Here is a 16,743-nt window from a genome sequence, read left to right as displayed (position 1 = left end):
TAATAGTCTAATCAAAAATTAAGTATTTTCCTACAGCTTTCTTTAGGTGAAAAAGAATACCTTAATAGCTTACGCTATCAAGAATAATTATTATATACTACATTTCAGATGAATCATAAACAAATACTTGTTGAATTTTTTTTTCAAATATAAATACCAAATTCTCATTAGCTACAAAAATTACTAATTTCATTAAGTTATGTTAATTTTAAAGCTATGGCTTAAATTTTCTTAAATTAGTAAAGTATAAATAAAATTCCCATTCTCATAGCCACTATTTAAATTATAATCTAATAAAATAGCTTTGTATGAATTAAATGTTAATTAAAGATTAATCGTACTTATGAAAGGATTCTATCAACTATTTTTTATTATACAGTTTCAACTACCATAACCTTACGATTTTTAATGGGATCAGAAGATTAAACTAGGCTAAATATTTTTGTCCAAGTATAGTCTTGAGCAATTTGTAGAATAGTTTACTGAACGACAAAAATAAAATACCAAAAGTGTTTGGTCCTAGGACCTGGTGCACGAAAAAACGTTTCTGTTATCGAGTCGTACACTACAAATAGAATACAATTAAGGACCTTTCCAAATAAATACATTTAATAAGAAAGAAATAGTTCCCTGGTTTTATTGGTCATCATCGTGCTTCCACAAACGTAAAAAAAGGATATACCTATTAATGTTTCATTCACAAATTTTACTTACTGCTTATGGTATGTTTGAATGCAAACATTTTAATTGTCTAAATTGACACGTCTAAAAACATTATTAATTTTTAGTTTTGTTTTTTTAACAACCGGCTTCTAAAATGTTTGACAAAGTTAGATATCAAAGTGACAACTTGGTTTTAACAAAATTTAAGTAAATTTTGATATTTTTACAAAATTTCTCAACTTTTTTCTACTAAGCTTAAGTAGTTGCAACTGTAAATTTGTTTCAGTTTTCAACCAAATAATGTCTGTTATTATTTAAACAAACGAAAATAAAATGGTAAATTAGTTTTATAAATAAATAAGCTAGTTTTAAATTGTGATATACAAATTTTGGTTAGTGTTACTATCAAAATTTTCTAGTTTGTACATGAATTGTTTTACTGTAATAAAGATAAAATAACATTTTTAAAATAAATATTCTATTTAAAAATGGTTATGATTTAAAAATGAACAAAAAATAAATATTTAGCCGCTAATAAAATAGTTTAAAAAAAGTAAATACTAAAATGCAATAATATTCAAGTCGCATAAAATCAAAGCTAAATGAACACTTGATTGTTTATATCATCACAACAGTTGCTACTTTTGATAAACAAATGCAGATACGCTGCATTTGATAACCACTTGGTTTATATGCACTTTTGCTTATTTGATTGAATATTGTCTTAATTTAGTTTGTTTTATTTTTTCTTATCACATCCGAGAGACTGAATTATTTAAAAAACATTTTTTTTAATTTCTTTTCAACAAAAAAAAAGGAAAATTTTATAATTTACTTTTTTAAATTTTTTAACGAGTTTCCCCTAAAAACTTAAAATTTATTATTATGGTTTTTTATTAAAGATAACGAGTTGTTTTATACAACAATAATAACCAGCTTAACAGTTTTGTTTATTTTTCATTACTTACTGCTTAATTTTTCTAAACTATAAACCAGAGAACAAATTATAATTGTATGCTTTTTGAGCTCGTACTTTAAACACAGCCAAAAAAGTGCAAATTTATCTAAATTATTGTCCTTCATACTAAAGCTAAATCTAAATTACTAGTTATTTAATATATAAACCAGAGTCTCTGTAGTCTATTAAGTTTTTAAATGACTTTTGATTTGGTTTAGAAATTATTGAAAGTCATGATTTTAGTTTTTCTTCCTGGTCTTATTATATCACCTCTAATTGTAAACTATACCATAAATACTTTTCTATGATAACTTTATATAAACTAAAATGAGATCGAAGTTTAAGTGTTTTTGAATCTAAATAAATCACAGTTTCACTGTTTTTTATTTTCTTTCAACAACTAAAACTTAGTCCGGCTTTTTTGAAATAATTTTTATTAATGTTTCAACTGTGTTGTACATGATTAAGAAAATCATGTTTTGTTTAATGCATTTGAATAACTTGCTTGGTGTGTTTATTAACTTTGTACTAATTCGTATTAGTTTTTATATATTTTAACTAAACATGTTTAAAACTAAACTTCTTAACACACATTTAAAGGAACAAGTTTTTCTTAAGAATAAGTTACACTTTCTACACAAACTTTTTACTTAATCAAAAAGTTCGAACTTAAGCGGCAGAATTTTTACATTTAAAATTAAGTATCAAGGTTATTTATTATTCTTAGCATTGCCTTTTTGTTTTTGTAATCATAAAACAATGATAGATCAATTGGCTTTTGTTGGTTACCATTAATATATAAATGGTGCAAGTTTCAATATTAACGACAGAACTAACTTAAAAGTATAACAATTATTTCAATAAAGTCTTCTAGATATTTTTTTTTGAAAATAAAAGATGACAACAATTAAATGAATTATTTTTATAATACTGCCTCTAAATACTTCATTAATAATTTTTAACAGTAAATGTAAGTTTTATCACTAAAAATTTATTTCGTTAAAGAAAAAACTAATATAAAACAAGGAGTTTGCCTGTTTTGAAAAAAAAAAATTAAACTACTAATTATTATTGTGTTTAAATATTTGATGTTTTGTATATTTATCTAGAAATTTAGTTGTTAACAAACTATTTAAATTATAACATGTTTTTTTAGTAAAATACTTCTTTATAAAATGATATTTCAAGAAATAGTTAAATTTGTTGATTTTAAAAATAAAAGATTTCAAATAAAACATTATTTATATTAGTCACGAAAAACATAAAGTTTGATGAAACTAAAATAATCCTTCGAGCCGGAGTCGAACCAGCGACCTATGGATTTCTAACAACTGGCTACAGTCCACCGCTCTACCAACTGAGCTATCGAAGGCGCTGGGATAATGCACAAATTTGTGATTATAAACGTTAGTGTTTGAAGCACTTGTGCACTTAACAATTGATTTTGTTTATTTAGTACATCAACACGGCATATTTTAACATAAGTATGCTTTTAAAGTTGAAAATTTTTTGATTGCTTTTATCAACTCACTAGTATGGCCTTATGCGCTTCTACTGTTAAGTTAATATATGCGTACCAATTGAAGTCTTTAAAGCTTAAAAATTTCTAAATACCAATTTACAAACAATATTTTGGAAGTAGACTTTTATAATAGTTTTTAATGCGTACCAACTGAGCTACCGAAGGTTGTTATAGTAACCATGATTGTTTTTTCTACATACTTAAGTAATAAATGCATACCTTTACAATTTTTTTTAAAGAAGCTTGTAAACACCGAGAATAATATTAAATTAAATTAGCTTGTTTACATGTGGTTTAAATTGTAATTGTATCCTATCATAGTTCTTAAATCTAAGTTTTTGCACAATTTTATTTGTAAACAGATAAATATGTTTTATATGCTTTAATAACTAAACAAAAATTAAATAAAAATTTTAAAATTGTAAAATAAACATTTTATAGATACATTCTAAACTTATGTAAAACAAGTATTACTTTTAATTTAGATTAAAAATATCAAATTTAATAAAAGCTACCATAAAATGTAGGAAATAGTGTTTACAATAAAATTGAAATTGTTTACACTTTTGAATTTTTTTATAAAAAATGAACTAATAAATGTTTATAAGTTAATAAATAAATGTTGCAGTGTTAAAATTTACATAAATTACAATTAACAAGTCATATTTTTAAACGGTTTAAAAAAAAGTTAAATTTAAATAAAACAGTAACTGATTTTATAAACGAAAAGTAAAGTAAGACTTATTTTCGTAATAAACAAATACAAACAAAACTATATAAATGTATTAAAGTATTAGTAAATAAATTTACTCTAAACCTTCAAAGTATAATACGACTTTTTGGAATTAATTTCAAAGAAAAATACGGAGATGGCTTTGAACCCACGCGTGCAGATCACAAACTGTTATGACGTAAATATAGAGTAGTTTATTTTTAAAGAATTCCACACAATGAAAACTAGAAATTTTAAAATACAATTTAAATTATAAACATACCCTAAAGAGTTAGTATGTCACAAACTGCATATGTCACAACAGTTTTGTGACGTAATAATGGAAACGTTAATTAATGCATTATAAACGCTACGAATCGCTTGTAATCACATGGGGGTCGGCTCAGATTGTAGAGCGCTCGCTTAGCATGCGAGAGGTACCAGAACTATGCCCGGCTCCCACACATTTAAATAATAGTTACAATATATACTTTTATCTTATTTGATTTTTTTAACAATTTAGCTAAAATAAATGAGAGCACAACACTCTTTATTATTTTACTTGTTTATTTTTTTTGTTTAATATGTAAAAAATACTAATCATTAGTAATAAAACAAGACCTTACTTTTAATACACAGCTTATTGCAGATCTTATTAGAAAAAAATCAGCTCATTGTTTTAATTATACATAATTTTTAAGAACTTATATTTGTCTGAACAAGTTTAATAAAGTTTTTAATAACTTATGATTACTTAATTCATTTTTAATTTTGCAAAGTCAAACATGATTTAGTTAATAAAAAATGATTTAGTAAAATTAAAAATGATTTAAGATATTCAAAGTGTAATAAAAACCGAAAGGTTTTTTCGTACACTAGGTCCTTTGATTAAATATTTTTGAGTGCTTTTTTTGCCGTTCCATAAACTATATAGTAAAATCAAACATGATTTAATTTAGTCCAGCATGATTTAGTAAAACTAAACGGATTTAATTGAGTCATACATGATTCAGTAAATTTATACATGACTTACAGTCATACAAAGGTTAGTGAAATCAAACATGATTTCGTAAAATAAAACTTGATTTAGTAAAATTTAACCTGATTTAGTTAAGTCAAATTTGATTTGATAAATTCAAACATGATTTAATAAAATTTAACCTGATTTAGTAAAGTCAAAGACTTTAATAAAGTGAAAAAATATTTTTTAAAGTCTGACACGATCAAGTAAAGTCATACATTATTTAGTTTAAAACATTTGTTAAATTCTGATTTAGATAATTGAAATATTTTCTAGTATAGTTAAACACAGTTTAGTAAAGTCGAACAAAATTTGTTCCTTTTCTACTTATGTTTTTATAATAAACAAATTGTCTGAAAATAATTTAGTTTATGTAAAGCAAATACTTTTCATGGGTGAAAAGGAAATAGCGAAAATGTTGATGTAATTCAGTATTTGAATTTGTATGATGTATATAAACGTTACAAAATGTTATTTTCCACAAGCCTCGATAGCTCAGTCGGGAGAGCGTCAGACTGAAGATCTGAAGGTCCCTGGTTCAATCCCGGGTCGAGGCATGCCTTTTACCCACTTAAAATGTACTTATCTTTTGTTCATGTTAAAATCACTTTACTTTATATAGTGATTTATTCAACATAGTTGTTTTGTTTCTTAACCTATATATTTTTTCAACGTTATGTAGTTGTGCTTTTTTATGGTTTATGTTACAATGGTTGTGCTTTATGCATTACAATCCCCAAGGTCTGAGTTAGGAGATTACTTTTACTAATTAAATATAAATTAAATGCTAAATATAAGGAGTTGTAAACTTTTTAATACTATATATCTTATTTAAGTTAGAGTCCAGAACACCTTAGTAACAACTATCTTAAAAACTAAGTATGTATAAGTATCAGAGTGATTAGTTATTATGTACTGCTAAATATATATAATACAAGTAAAAACTGTGCTAACAAAGTTTATTCTAAGAAAAGCAATCAAATAAACTCACTAAAGAAGCAACTGAACAACATAAGAGTAACAAGAAAACAATAATACTCTCTGGCGCTAATGTGTGTGGCAAGAATATAGGCAAAAAATAACAAAAATAATTTTTTGTAGCATAAGTTACTTAAGTAAGTTTTAGTTATTTGTAAATTACATTTGTTTATTTTATCAAGTTAAGTTTTACTAAGTTTGAAATATGTTCACCATTAACTGTAAGTTTTAAGAGACTGAAATAAAATTTAAAAGTTGTTGAGTTAGAATTTAAAGTGTTTAAGCGACTTTAAAAGTAGAAAAAGCTTAAATATTATAAAACTTTTTCTAAATGTAGTTTGAACAGATAAAAAAAAAGCTTTATGATAATCTTTTCGAATAATCACTCAGTTTATAAACAGAAAGGTTGTAATTATTTTATTAAAAGTAAGAGGGACTTAACATTTATTTTCTTGAAAAGTATAAAGTAAAGTGTGTAAGTATTTATACAAATAAACTGCAATGGGCTTTAGTAAGACTTTAAAACATATATGTATACATATATTGTTAGGAATGATGTTCTTTAATTTTTTAAACGAAAAATTTTGTCAAAACTTTTTATAAGTTTATGTTTCAATAATTTACAAAACTAAACTAAGTTAAGATAACAACATATAATAAATAACTTACTGTTTATAAAAAAGAACATTTTGATTGTTATGAGTACTTAAAAATTTTTAAAACTTAACATACAAATAGTTTGAAATATAAAGATATAGCACAAAAGTTTCAAGTAATAAAGCTCACAGAAGTTTAAGTTACATAAACGTGCTTTAATTGACACGTCATAACGCTTACGTATACATATATAAATGCAAAAAATTTCTGCTCACAGTAGTCCTACATGGTCTAGTGGTTAGGATTCCTGGCTTTCACCCAGGCGGCCCGGGTTCGATTCCCGGTGTAGGAACTTTTTATTTGAATAGAAAATAAGAAGTTAGTTTTTAAGCTGTGTAACAAATTTCGTTTATAAACTACACAAATCTATGAACACCTTTATGTAACTTTTTGTACTTAAAATACATGAAATTAAATAAATTAAGAAATTAATAAGTTGGATTAAACGTTAGCTTTAATCACATTTTAAATAAAATAGGTTCTTTAAAAAAATCTATTTAAGTTTTACATATATACATCATAAAATAAACTTAATTGAACTAATTAGTAAGTAAGCATTCTTGAAAAAAATATATAGTGCTAAAGAAGTGTTATGTTCGATACTTTAGATGTTTAAGTTCTTATAAAGTTAAATTATAATTCGATATACCTAAAACGTATACAAAAGAGTGATTGTTTTTATTTAGTATTTTAAACTACATTAACGTTACTACCTTTTAAAATGTTATTCATTCATTGTTGTAAAATAAAAAAATTCGAAAAATTATTTCAAATATAGTGTTTAAATAACTGAAACTAAATAAAAGTTAACTTTTTTTTTGTTAAATATTGATTTTTTAGTGAAAGGAAAAAGTTTTAAAGTGTTTTGGTAAGAGTTTGTCGTAAAGGTTTAAAAACTATTGCAAAAGGATTATTCAGCTACAAAAAAATAAATCGAATTCAATCAGTTGTTAACAGTTTTGCTTTAGGCAACGCTGACAAACTGTTTATACTTTGTTCTGTATTTATATGGATGTGAGGGGATATAGCTCAGTGGTAGAGCAATCGACTGCAGATCGATAGGCCCTTGGTTCAAATCCGAGTGTCCCCTCCTCCTCAAATAAAATAAAATAGTATTTTTGATGTCGAATAATTAAGTTTGATGACTTATAGTTTTGCTTCATTCTTAATATTTTTTATGATGTTGAATAATTTTGCTTGATGCTTAATAGTTTTGGTTGATAATTAACAATTTTTGCTTTACGCAAGAAAACTTTGCTTGATGTTGAACAGTTAGGCGGTGTGTCTATACGACTATAAATTAGTAATATATTAATCAACAGCCGTACAACATTTGCACTAGGCTTACAGAATAGCCTTTAGACTGTAATATTAATATCTTTTAAAGTGTTTGTATTTTAACATATTAAATAATTTTTTTCGATTAACTATTCATTTCTTCTAGTATTTAAACTTTTATGTTATGCTTTTAATACTCCGAGTATGTTATAGTATGTACTCCGAAGTTATCTAAAACTTTTAAAGATAATTAAGTTATTACAAAAATAAAATAAAAGACCTTTCTGATTGCTTAACTAGTCAAAAAAAAAAAACGTAAACAAGGTTTTGATTTATTTTCAAAAAATAAGTGTTAAAAAATAAAACTGAAACCAATTGCTTTAGTGTATGCAACTTTAGTAATATTGTAATAGTAGTGCTACAATGGTTAACTCAAAGGTTACAAAAAGTGTTCTAATATCAGTAATTTATATTAGCTTACAAGAATAATTTAAAAAGTATTTTCTACTGTTGCAACTTTAGGTTCAATAACTACGTCAGAAAGTTTGAATAGTTACGTCACAATGACGGTTTTATTTATAAACGCTACAATTTCAATATTGACATGAGCCTGGCTAGCTCAGTCGGTAAAGCTTAGGACATTTTATCCAACGGTCAAGGGTTCAAATTTCTGTCAGACTAGTTGATAAATATTTTTTAAGAAAATAAATTAAGTTTACAATTGCAATTTTTATAAACTATTTATGTTTGCCTATGCATTGTTTGTTATAGAAATTGATCATTTTCTTCTACTTACTAAATAAATATATCTTTCTTTGTTGAGTTTATTCACAAACTAGTTAAAAGAATGATAAAGTCTGTAATATAAAACATAACTAAAACTAGGTAAATACTTCTACATCTCCCCCCAGATTTTATCTACTAAGGAGATAAAACGATAAATTTACCTAGTGAAACAAAAAAATTTTTTAAACAATTTGTTACAACTTAAAAACATTTTTCAGGTCTAAAATTCAACGAAATCAAACTCAGAAAGACAAAAATCATTTCAAAATTTACGATTAACTTAGTTCACTAGTAAATGATTTGTTAAAACAAACTACAACTTAAACAAACAAACTTTAACAAAAAATTTGAAGCTTAATCTTTACTTTTCTTAACTCAGTTGCTGAATACAAGCATTCAAAAACTTAATTGCTTCACCGATTTGAACTTTTCAGCTTTTAAGAACGAAACCACACGTCATTCATCTAACCATCTTGAAACTTCACTTAATTTGCTGATAAACATGTTTATCATATTTTCGACTTTAAACAAAGTAGAAGGTGCATTACTGATAGCATTAAACACTGACGAGATACTGCTACACTTAATTTCCAAATACTCGATACCAATCAACAGTTCGAATTTTTGAAAGTCAATCTCTACGTCCTCATGTAGTCATTATTTGAATAGATGGCTGTTAGACTAGTCTGCTGCAAAGTCAACTACAAACTTTAGGTAGTTACCATTGGACTGAAACTCATTCATTAGACCATAAAACATTAATTTACAGTGAACATTCCAACTTTACAATAAATGAATGTTAGCATCATCGGTGTTACGAAACTCTTGAAAAGCATCGTAAAGTCTTACAAGGAAACGCTTCAAATGATCCGATAATTTCACACACTCATCCCGGACACATTGTTGTTCGCAGTAAACTTTGGCGGTCTGTTTGCTTTTCTGTAGAAAATATAAGTCAAGAAATTATAGATTAAAGCAAATCCGAGCAATTCCAGTTCAACATCAATTTTGAAGAAAACCATTAGTACAGAGGGAAATTACACAATGCTTATTCAAAAAGAATCTTTTTTCTATAAAAACACAGAACATTAAAACTTTTATTGAAATCTTTTTCTCAACCTAACAGAAAAGACAAACTTTTACAGTGGTATGTTTGCTTTTCGCAGATAAGGGATATTACTTAGAGATTTGCAAACAGGAGGGGTAAATCTTTTTAGAAACTTACGATTTTAAACAGTTAAGCGACCTGATCCATCAACCTTGACAACACACTGATGGCAGTCCTTCACTTCCACCACCACTCCACTATTCCCCCACTTGCTAGGAAAGTTACCTGTTTGATTTAGTATCACGACATGATCACCGCAATTCAGTGGTGGCAACGGTTTTGTGTTCTCACTTATATTTTCAATAGACTTAACAAAACAAATACTGAGAGATTCTTCCTTTTTATTCCAAACGTCACGCCACATTTTTGATATCTGCGGGTTTTTGTAAGTCATAACACTTTTTCTGACGTGAGGTAATGATTTCTTTAAATTTCGTCGCGATCCAGTGTGTAAAAGTACGTTTTTCTGTCCCTGTACCTCCTTTTTCTTCTTTGTGACGTAACTATTCAAACTTTCTGACGTAGTTATTGAACCTAAAGTTGCAACAGTAGAAAATACTTTTTAAATTATTCTTGTAAGCTAATATAAATTACTGATATTAGAACACTTTTTGTAACCTTTGAGTTAACCATTGTAGCACTACTATTACAATATTACTAAAGTTGCATACACTAAAGCAATTGGTTTCAGTTTTATTTTTTAACACTTATTTTTTGAAAATAAATCAAAACCTTGTTTACGTATTTTTTTTTTGACTAGTTAAGCAATCAGAAAGGTCTTTTATTTTATTTTTGTAATAACTTAATTATCTTTAAAAGTTTTAGATAACTTCGGAGTACATACTATAACATACTCGGAGTATTAAAAGCATAACATAAAAGTTTAAATACTAGAAGAAATGAATAGTTAATCGAAAAAAATTATTTAATATGTTAAAATACAAACACTTTAAAAGATATTAATATTACAGTCTAAAGGCTATTCTGTAAGCCTAGTGCAAATGTTGTACGGCTGTTGATTAATATATTACTAATTTATAGTCGTATAGACACACCGCCTAACTGTTCAACATCAAGCAAAGTTTTCTTGCGTAAAGCAAAAATTGTTAATTATCAACCAAAACTATTAAGCATCAAGCAAAATTATTCAACATCATAAAAAATATTAAGAATGAAGCAAAACTATAAGTCATCAAACTTAATTATTCGACATCAAAAATACTACTTTATTTTATTTGAGGAGGAGGGGACACTCGGATTTGAACCAAGGGCCTATCGATCTGCAGTCGATTGCTCTACCACTGAGCTATATCCCCTCACATCCATATAAATACAGAACAAAGTATAAACAGTTTGTCAGCGTTGCCTAAAGCAAAACTGTTAACAACTGATTGAATTCGATTTATTTTTTTGTAGCTGAATAATCCTTTTGCAATAGTTTTTAAACCTTTACGACAAACTCTTACCAAAACACTTTAAAACTTTTTCCTTTCACTAAAAAATCAATATTTAACAAAAAAAAAGTTAACTTTTATTTAGTTTCAGTTATTTAAACACTATATTTGAAATAATTTTTCGAATTTTTTTATTTTACAACAATGAATGAATAACATTTTAAAAGGTAGTAACGTTAATGTAGTTTAAAATACTAAATAAAAACAATCACTCTTTTGTATACGTTTTAGGTATATCGAATTATAATTTAACTTTATAAGAACTTAAACATCTAAAGTATCGAACATAACACTTCTTTAGCACTATATATTTTTTTCAAGAATGCTTACTTACTAATTAGTTCAATTAAGTTTATTTTATGATGTATATATGTAAAACTTAAATAGATTTTTTTAAAGAACCTATTTTATTTAAAATGTGATTAAAGCTAACGTTTAATCCAACTTATTAATTTCTTAATTTATTTAATTTCATGTATTTTAAGTACAAAAAGTTACATAAAGGTGTTCATAGATTTGTGTAGTTTATAAACGAAATTTGTTACACAGCTTAAAAACTAACTTCTTATTTTCTATTCAAATAAAAAGTTCCTACACCGGGAATCGAACCCGGGCCGCCTGGGTGAAAGCCAGGAATCCTAACCACTAGACCATGTAGGACTACTGTGAGCAGAAATTTTTTGCATTTATATATGTATACGTAAGCGTTATGACGTGTCAATTAAAGCACGTTTATGTAACTTAAACTTCTGTGAGCTTTATTACTTGAAACTTTTGTGCTATATCTTTATATTTCAAACTATTTGTATGTTAAGTTTTAAAAATTTTTAAGTACTCATAACAATCAAAATGTTCTTTTTTATAAACAGTAAGTTATTTATTATATGTTGTTATCTTAACTTAGTTTAGTTTTGTAAATTATTGAAACATAAACTTATAAAAAGTTTTGACAAAATTTTTCGTTTAAAAAATTAAAGAACATCATTCCTAACAATATATGTATACATATATGTTTTAAAGTCTTACTAAAGCCCATTGCAGTTTATTTGTATAAATACTTACACACTTTACTTTATACTTTTCAAGAAAATAAATGTTAAGTCCCTCTTACTTTTAATAAAATAATTACAACCTTTCTGTTTATAAACTGAGTGATTATTCGAAAAGATTATCATAAAGCTTTTTTTTTATCTGTTCAAACTACATTTAGAAAAAGTTTTATAATATTTAAGCTTTTTCTACTTTTAAAGTCGCTTAAACACTTTAAATTCTAACTCAACAACTTTTAAATTTTATTTCAGTCTCTTAAAACTTACAGTTAATGGTGAACATATTTCAAACTTAGTAAAACTTAACTTGATAAAATAAACAAATGTAATTTACAAATAACTAAAACTTACTTAAGTAACTTATGCTACAAAAAATTATTTTTGTTATTTTTTGCCTATATTCTTGCCACACACATTAGCGCCAGAGAGTATTATTGTTTTCTTGTTACTCTTATGTTGTTCAGTTGCTTCTTTAGTGAGTTTATTTGATTGCTTTTCTTAGAATAAACTTTGTTAGCACAGTTTTTACTTGTATTATATATATTTAGCAGTACATAATAACTAATCACTCTGATACTTATACATACTTAGTTTTTAAGATAGTTGTTACTAAGGTGTTCTGGACTCTAACTTAAATAAGATATATAGTATTAAAAAGTTTACAACTCCTTATATTTAGCATTTAATTTATATTTAATTAGTAAAAGTAATCTCCTAACTCAGACCTTGGGGATTGTAATGCATAAAGCACAACCATTGTAACATAAACCATAAAAAAGCACAACTACATAACGTTGAAAAAATATATAGGTTAAGAAACAAAACAACTATGTTGAATAAATCACTATATAAAGTAAAGTGATTTTAACATGAACAAAAGATAAGTACATTTTAAGTGGGTAAAAGGCATGCCTCGACCCGGGATTGAACCAGGGACCTTCAGATCTTCAGTCTGACGCTCTCCCGACTGAGCTATCGAGGCTTGTGGAAAATAACATTTTGTAACGTTTATATACATCATACAAATTCAAATACTGAATTACATCAACATTTTCGCTATTTCCTTTTCACCCATGAAAAGTATTTGCTTTACATAAACTAAATTATTTTCAGACAATTTGTTTATTATAAAAACATAAGTAGAAAAGGAACAAATTTTGTTCGACTTTACTAAACTGTGTTTAACTATACTAGAAAATATTTCAATTATCTAAATCAGAATTTAACAAATGTTTTAAACTAAATAATGTATGACTTTACTTGATCGTGTCAGACTTTAAAAAATATTTTTTCACTTTATTAAAGTTTTTGACTTTACTAAATCAGGTTAAATTTTATTAAATCATGTTTGAATTTATCAAATCAAATTTGACTTAACTAAATCAGGTTAAATTTTACTAAATCAAGTTTTATTTTACGAAATCATGTTTGATTTCACTAACCTTTGTATGACTGTAAGTCATGTATAAATTTACTGAATCATGTATGACTCAATTAAATCCGTTTAGTTTTACTAAATCATGCTGGACTAAATTAAATCATGTTTGATTTTACTATATAGTTTATGGAACGGCAAAAAAAGCACTCAAAAATATTTAATCAAAGGACCTAGTGTACGAAAAAACCTTTCGGTTTTTATTACACTTTGAATATCTTAAATCATTTTTAATTTTACTAAATCATTTTTTATTAACTAAATCATGTTTGACTTTGCAAAATTAAAAATGAATTAAGTAATCATAAGTTATTAAAAACTTTATTAAACTTGTTCAGACAAATATAAGTTCTTAAAAATTATGTATAATTAAAACAATGAGCTGATTTTTTTCTAATAAGATCTGCAATAAGCTGTGTATTAAAAGTAAGGTCTTGTTTTATTACTAACGATTAGTATTTTTTACATATTAAACAAAAAAATAAACAAGTAAAATAATAAAGAGTGTTGTGCTCTCATTTATTTTAGCTAAATTGTTAAAAAAAAATCAAATAAGATAAAAGTATATATTGTAACCATTATTTAAATGAGTAGGAGCCGGGCATAGTTCTGGTACCTCTCGCATGCTAAGCGAGTGCTCTACAATCTGAGCCAGACCCCCATGTGATTACAAACGATTCGTAGCGTTTATAATGCATTAATTAACGTTTCCATTATTACGTCACAAAACTGTTGTGACATATGCAGTTTGTGACATACTAACTCTTTAGGGTATGTTTATAATTTAAATTGTATTTTAAAATTTCTAGTTTTCATTGTGTGGAATTCTTTAAAAAAAAAACTACTCTATAATTACGTCATAACAGTTTGTGATCTGCACGCGTGGGTTCAAACCCACCTCCGTATTTTTCTTTAAAATTAATTCCAAAAAGTCGTATTATACTTTGAAGGTTTAGTGTAAATTTATTTACTAATACTTTAATACATTTATATAGTTTTATTTGTATTTGTTTATTACGAAAATAAGTCTTACTTTACTTTTCGTTTATAAAATCAGTTACTGTTTTATTTAAATTTAATTTTTTTTAAACCGTTTAAAAATAAGACTTGTTAATTGTAATTTATGTAAATTTTAACACTGCAACATTTATTTATTAACTTATAAACATTTATTAGTTCATTTTTTATAAAAAAAGTTCAAAAGTGTAAACAATTTCAATTTTATTGTAAACACTATTTCCTACATTTTATGGTAGCTTTTATTAAATTTGATATTTTTAATCTAAATTAAAAGTAATACTTGTTTTACATAAGTTTAGAATGTATCTATAAAATATTTATTTTACAATTTTAAAATTTTTATTTAATTTTTGTATAGTTATAAAAGCATATAAAACATATTTATCTGTTTACAAATAAAATTGTGCAAAAACTTAGATTTAAGAACTATGATAGGTTACAATTACAATTTAAACCCCATGTAAACAAGCTAATTTAATTTTATATTGTTCTCGGTGTTTACAAGCTTCATTAAAAAAAATTGTAAAGGTATGCAGTTATTATTTAAGTATATAGAAAAAACAATCATGTTTACTATAACAACTTTCGGTAGCTCAGTTGGTACGCATTAAAAACTATTATAAAAGTCTACTCTCAAAATATTGTTTGTAAATTGGTATTAAGAAATTTTTAAGCTTTAAAGACTTCAATTGGTACGCATATATTAACTTAACAGTAGAAGCGCATAAGGCCATACTATTGAGTTGATAAAAGCAATCAAAAAATTTTCAACTTTAAAAGCATACTTATGTTAAAATATGCCGTGTTGATGTACTTAATAAACAAAATCAATTGTTAAGTGCACAAGTGCTTCAAACACTAACGTTTATAATCACAAATTTGTGCATTATCCCAGCGCCTTCGATAGCTCAGTTGGTAGAGCGGTGGACTGTAGCCAGTTGTTAGAAATCCATAGGTCGCTGGTTCGACTCCGGCTTGAAGGATTATTTTAGTTTCATCAAACTTTATGTTTTTCGTGATTAATATAAATAATGTTTTGTTTGACATTTTTTATTTTTAAAATCAACAAATTTAACTATTTCTTGAAATATCATTTTATAAAGAAGTATTTTACTAAAAAGACATGTTATAATTTAAATAGTTTGTTAACAACTAAATTTCTAGATAAATATACAAAACATCAAATATTTAAACACAATAATAATTAGTAGTTTAATTTTTTTTTACCAAAACAGGCAAACTCCTTGTTTTATATTAGTTTTTTCTTTAACGAAATAAATTTTTAGTGATAAAACTTACATTACTGTTAAAAATTATTAATGAAGTATTTAAAGGCAGTATTATAAAAATAATTCATTTAATTGTTGTCATCTTTTATTTTCAAAAACAAATATCTAGAAGACTTTATTGAAATAATTGTTATACTTTTAAGTTAGTTCTGTCGTTAATATTGAAACTTGCACCATTTATATATTAATGGTAACCAACAAAAGACGATTGATCTATCATTGTTTTATGATTACAAAAACAAAAAAGCAATGCTAAGAATAACAAATAACCTTGATACTTAATTTTAAATGTAAAAATTCTGCCGCTTAAGTTCGAACTTTTTGATTAAGTAAAAAGTTTGTGTAGAAAGTGTAACTTATTCTTAAGAAAAACTTGTTCCTTTAAATAAGTGTCAAGAAGTTTAGTTTTAAACATTTTTAGTTAAAATAAATAAAAACTAATACGAATTAGTACAAAGTTAATAAACACACCAAGCAAGTTATTCAAATGCATTAAACAAAACATGATTTTCTTAATCATGTACAACACAGTTGAAACATTAATAAAAATTATTTCAAAAAAGCCGGACTAAGTTTTAGTTGTTAAAAGAAAATAAAAAACAGTGAAACTGTTTTTTATTTAGATTCAAAAACACTTAAACTTGGATCACATTTTAGTTTATATAAAGTTATCATAGAAAAGTATTTATGGCATAGTTTACAATTAGAGGTGATATAATAAGACCAGGAAGAAAAACTAAAATCATGACTTTCAATAATTTTTAAACCAAATCAAAAGTCATTTAAAAACTTAATAGACTACAGAGACTCTGG

General features: G+C 25.5%; 8 non-coding genes across 8 annotated transcripts; 4 read left to right on the top strand and 4 right to left on the bottom strand.

Annotated features, from left to right (window-relative positions):
* Positions 1-2,907: 2,907 nt before the first annotated feature.
* On the bottom strand, positions 2,908-2,993 carry Trnay-gua (transfer RNA tyrosine (anticodon GUA)). Its single transcript is given in 2 exon segments — positions 2,908-2,943; positions 2,957-2,993. It is a non-coding gene; the product is annotated as a tRNA-Tyr (tRNA).
* Positions 2,994-5,360: 2,367 nt separating this feature from the next.
* Positions 5,361-5,433, top strand: Trnaf-gaa (transfer RNA phenylalanine (anticodon GAA)). Its single transcript has one exon. It is a non-coding gene; the product is annotated as a tRNA-Phe (tRNA).
* A 1,298-nt stretch (positions 5,434-6,731) lies between these two features.
* Positions 6,732-6,803, top strand: Trnae-uuc (transfer RNA glutamic acid (anticodon UUC)). Its single transcript has one exon. It is a non-coding gene; the product is annotated as a tRNA-Glu (tRNA).
* Positions 6,804-7,529: 726 nt separating this feature from the next.
* Positions 7,530-7,601, top strand: Trnac-gca (transfer RNA cysteine (anticodon GCA)). The gene has a single exon. It is a non-coding gene; the product is annotated as a tRNA-Cys (tRNA).
* Positions 7,602-10,927: 3,326 nt separating this feature from the next.
* Positions 10,928-10,999, bottom strand: Trnac-gca (transfer RNA cysteine (anticodon GCA)). Its single transcript has one exon. It is a non-coding gene; the product is annotated as a tRNA-Cys (tRNA).
* A 726-nt stretch (positions 11,000-11,725) lies between these two features.
* On the bottom strand, positions 11,726-11,797 carry Trnae-uuc (transfer RNA glutamic acid (anticodon UUC)). Its single transcript has one exon. It is a non-coding gene; the product is annotated as a tRNA-Glu (tRNA).
* A 1,298-nt stretch (positions 11,798-13,095) lies between these two features.
* Trnaf-gaa (transfer RNA phenylalanine (anticodon GAA)) lies at positions 13,096-13,168 on the bottom strand. The gene has a single exon. It is a non-coding gene; the product is annotated as a tRNA-Phe (tRNA).
* Positions 13,169-15,538: 2,370 nt separating this feature from the next.
* Positions 15,539-15,624, top strand: Trnay-gua (transfer RNA tyrosine (anticodon GUA)). Its single transcript is given in 2 exon segments — positions 15,539-15,575; positions 15,589-15,624. It is a non-coding gene; the product is annotated as a tRNA-Tyr (tRNA).
* The last annotated feature ends 1,119 nt before the right edge of the window (positions 15,625-16,743 follow it).

This window comes from Thalia democratica, unplaced genomic scaffold, assembly GCF_965202585.1.
Source record: "Thalia democratica unplaced genomic scaffold, ktThaDemo2.hap1.1 HAP1_SCAFFOLD_1282, whole genome shotgun sequence".
Classification (NCBI taxonomy): domain Eukaryota; kingdom Metazoa; phylum Chordata; class Thaliacea; order Salpida; family Salpidae; genus Thalia; species Thalia democratica.
Note: the sequence above shows the minus strand (reverse complement) of the source record. Positions and strands in the feature narration are given on the sequence as shown.